At 31.5% G+C, this 5000-nt stretch overlaps 1 long non-coding RNA gene across 1 annotated transcript in view; it reads right to left on the reverse strand.

Annotated features, from left to right (window-relative positions):
• LOC124956491 overlaps window positions 1-1334 on the reverse strand; it is an 8096-nt gene extending 6762 nt beyond the window's left edge. The window contains exon 1 of the long non-coding RNA XR_007103265.1: window positions 1182-1334. This is a non-coding gene — a long non-coding RNA (uncharacterized LOC124956491). The remainder of the gene's footprint in view (window positions 1-1181) is intronic.
• Between the last annotated feature and the right edge of the window lie 3666 nt (window positions 1335-5000).

Raw genomic sequence — 5000 nt, forward strand, 5'->3', positions numbered from 1 at the left:
TATATATATATATACATGGATAATCAAAATTTAAAATTATCTATATATGTATTCTTTCTGATTAAAATTAAAATGCAATTACGTCAATAATGAGTCCACACACATACATACATACACACACTTTTTATTATATAAATATATATATAATAAAAAATTAAAATATATAGACATGTGCACAAATTTTATGAGATAAAAACTAAAATGCAATTATCATACATGTCATAAATCAAATGAATCAAGTTAACACTAATCAATCAATAAATCGATTGTTAATATCCTGATATATTTTATATCGTATTGTCAATGATATTCGTTCGATAAGAATCTTTAATTTCATTAAACAAAATTATCGCAATTTATTTCATTACTAATTAATTCTAATTTTCCCTCATGAACTTTCTGTTTAATATATATATATATATATATATATATATATATATATATATATATATATATATATACTTAGTATAAAAATTAGAGATTTTCGATTGGATTAACATCGGACATTCATTCCAATTGATCGATGAGGATTTCTCCAGAGATTTCTCTTTTATTTCAATTACTAAACTTGAATATATATTATGTTCCGAATCATTGTTCTATTGTACAATTCTAATCTTCATCTTTCTCAATGAACGAACGCTTAGCAGATGGTAACACAGACTTTCTATATAGCTTTTCAATATATTTCTTTGGCATTTTGAATCTATGCGTGTGTGTGCATATATATATATATATGTGTATGTGTGTCTGTATCTATGTATTTGTGTAAACAAGTAAAATTTACTAAATCCCTCTTCTCAGAAATGGCCTGAAACGTGCATCTTTACTGCGTATTCAACAGACCAGACCCCTGTAAAGACTTTATTGATGGCGGTAAGCCAAATCCGTTGTATTGGATACACACTGTATACCCAAAAACGTACATTTTTCTTGTGTATACAACAATCCGTAATAACGTTACAATACTTTATCGACGATGATAAACCATTGATACGTTGTATTTGGCTAAGCCGTGTATCAATCCCTCTCCCTCCTCCTTCACCTCCCCATACACCCTCCCAAATACGTAAATTTTCATTGTTTATTCAAAATTTCGCAGTAAGATTTTTTTATATATCGATAACGATAGATCCAAATACATTCAATTACATAATGTTTTATATTAAAAATAAGCTTACGTCATTGAAATATATCATGTTGTTGTTTAAATCTCGATCGAAATATTTCCTTTACGTCCAGATGTTCCTCGGACGACATAACCAGATATATATATATATATATATTTATCACTGTGCTCCGCCATTTTAAATCCTAAACATCCTGTTTCCTGATTTCCTTTGATGATTAGGAACGATCAATCGATCGAGAATTATTTCAGTAACATATACACACTGTTGATTTATTATCATGTAATATTATCGTGTATTTCGTTTCACTGATAAAAATCTGAGAAAAAATTCGTCGATTCATTTTTGTCTACTTATAGATGATACCACGATAGAAGAACGATCACTTTTCAATGAATGTTTCTTTTCTTTTTTTGACTTATCTCTCTGCCTCACATACCCCCGAATCACTCCCCACTCCATTACACCCCCTCTATCGATATAACTTTAGAAATGGGGCTGATCACGGACATTTTCGGAATCCTTACAATGTTTACAAAGAAACATCACAACTATCGAAAGTAAATATATATGAGGCACATCTCGTACTACCACCAATTTTGAAATGATTCTTACGTTTGTACGTAAGTACTATCCTAATCTCACCCTCTCTCTCTCTCTCTCTTTCTCTCTCTCTACCCCCGATCTCCCCCCCGTTCTTATACCACCACCCGCTCAATAATACAATGTCGTTACTCTGTCGACGGAAGTTCGTGAAAAACTGAGACTTCTTTTTGGACATTATATTAGAGAATAATAAAGATGTATATATATATATATATATATATATATATATATATGTATGTATATGTATGTATATCTAGATACGCATTTACCAACACATTTAACAAACTAAGAATTAGAGTCGTAGTAGTTTACTGTGTTAGACCGTACAAACGATTTTTATTATAAAATATACATACATACATGCAAACATATATATATATATATATATATATATGTACCAACCTAGTCATCATTTTTCAAAACTTGTCAAGCAAGAAAATCATCCAACGCTTCTTCCGCGTTCCAACGAACAAAGGGGATAGAAAAAAAAAAAAAGCCCGGACGAAAGTGGTCCGGTAGGAAATATTTTTCCTGGTCGGATCGACCAATCGTAGCTTCGTCAGTAGTCCGATCGGTGATCGTGGGGATGTGGTGAAGGGTGGAGAGGGTTAAAGGAGGAAACTTTCGGAGGTGGAGAGTAGGAGGACGTTGGAGTTTCGCTTTGGAAGGCCACTATCTCTCTCTCTCTCTCTCTTTCTCTCTCTCTTTCTCTGTGCAAGCGGTTTGACGCGCGCGCACGAGCGTAACGCACGCTCGTGGATAATCGCGTGCAACGTGTCGTTTGGGATTGGTCGGTGCGGAGAGTCGAGATGAAGAGAGAGAGAGAGAAAGAGAGAGAAACATACGGCCTATCTCTGTATCTCTTTCTCTCTCTCTCTCTCTCTCTCTCTCCTTCTTTCTCTTATTAACGATGAGGGTAGGCCGCCCCTGAACGCGTTCCATCCCCACCATTTTCACTGTTGTTGCACCGTTCTTCTTCATCCGTGCACACATCGGTGCAACGGTGAATCGCGTGCATTCGTGGACTTCACTGGGAAGGGGCGGGGGGTCGACTCGGGTCGGCTCGGGATTGCGACGAGCGGGCCGAGGGGGGACTTCTGAGGGATGGGAAAGAGAAAAAGAGAGAGAGAGAGAGAGAAAGTGTGATAGACGGACGTACTCTTTTTCCTTCTCTCTTTCTTTCCTCAATCAGTACATGTAGTGGGGATAACGCTACGACTGGTGGGGAGGTGGATACTCTTCCTGTTCTCTCTTTTCTAGAGTGGGGGGTAATACACTTATCTATACGTACTGCTATATATATTGCAATACGACATTCCTACGCTTTCTTTTATCTCCGTCTGCTAATATTTCTTTTTCTTTTTTTCTTTTTTTTTCTTCCTTATTCTTATTCTTATTCTTCCTTCTTTCATTCTTTCTTTCTTTCTTCGATCGTGACGAGAATATTTATTTATCTAAGGATATATATATATATGTATGTATGTATGTATGTATGTATAAATATATTTATGTATATGTGTATGTATGTTTATATATTTATATATAATGTTAGATATATTGAAAATTCTTTTGCATTTTTTTTTTTTTCTTTTACTTTTCAATTCATCCTTTATTTCTCATCTGCCAACAATAATCGATCAATGTGCATCTGATGATATTGCAAATTATTTTACTTTCTGCATCTCTTTCTTTCTCTTTCTCTCTCTCTTTCTCTCTTTCTCTCTCTCTCTCTCTCTCTCTCTCTCTATTTTATTTCTCTTCTTAACAGTCTTTCAATTATAATTTAGAATATATATTTTTATTAATTTATCTTTATCTCGATACACATTGTTTTTAATAAATACGACAATAATTGTCAATATGAATTGAAAAATAATGGTAAATTAAGGTAACTTATTAAAAGTTATAATAATTTTCGAAAGAAATGCGCACAATAACGTATTATGACCGTAAATAAATATATATAATTCAAATGATAAATTAAAAATTACAAAAATATATTAACTCACTTCTGCACGAAGATAAAAAGAAAAGAAAAGAAAAAATTTTACAATTTATATTGCAAGATTATTACTTTGAGAAATTTTTATGAGAAACTTTTTTTTGGACTTTGCAACTTCGAACTAATTTTCTTTTTCGTTTTCATTCGCATTAAAGAAAAAAGAACTTAATAATGACAAAAGTAACGACGACGCATAACAACAATAATAATAATTGCATAATAAACACACATAGTATTATGTATTTTAAATACACAATAAATAAATAAATATATATATATATATATATATTTTTTTTTTTTTATTTTCATTTTTTTTAAATATCTTTAATAATTACTATCATTTGTTCCATATAAAAATAATTACATTTTCGTTTAACAATAGATACTATTGTAATAAATAGATATGTGCGTGCATACGCAGAATGGATTTCCTATTCGGGCTTTCGATTGGTGGATGCAACAATGGCGGAGCGAGAGAGATAGATAGAGAGAGAGAGAAAGAGAGACAGAGAGAGAGGGAGAGAGAGAGAGAGAGAGAGAAAGAGAGTGAGAGAGAGCAATGGACATTCACGGTCGTTGCACACAGTGGGGCTTGCACCGTGAATCGCATCATGCACTTCGTATTGGTGAAAGAAACCGGACGTTGGTGGGGGTAATGCGTTTCCTCGAGCACGAGGGGTTATGCACTTTTTACGCATGGTGTGTGCAAGAAACGTTGTAACGGACATTGATACGCAATGTCTCTATATATTTATAATTTATGTTTTTCATTCATCTGATACATATATATATGTATATGTATATGTATGTTTATATGTATATATGTATGCATTTAATAGCTTTCACGATTCGACGAATTTATTATTCTTTTCTTTTCTTTTCTTTTTTTTTTCCCTTTTTTTAATGCCGTCATGCTTACGATTGAATTATATACGAACTTCGATTATTTTAATTTTTAAAAGACAAATATATATATATATATATATATATATACATTGTTTCTTTAAATATTCTTAATAAATATATTTATTTATTTCATATAAATAATTACATTCATTGATTTACTACTTTTTTTTTATTTATCATTAATTTATATTTCATTATTTTAATTTATATCATTGCATTTATATTTTCATTATTAACAGAGATATTAAATATGGAAATATAAGAAAAAAGAAAAAAAACGAGAGAAATGGAGAAAGAAGAAATTTTGAAAGGAAAAAAAAAAAAAAAAAAAAAAAGAAAGAAAAAATAATTTTCAA

Source organism: Vespa velutina, chromosome 22, assembly GCF_912470025.1.
Source record: "Vespa velutina chromosome 22, iVesVel2.1, whole genome shotgun sequence".
In the NCBI taxonomy this organism is placed as follows: Eukaryota; Metazoa; Arthropoda; class Insecta; order Hymenoptera; family Vespidae; genus Vespa; species Vespa velutina.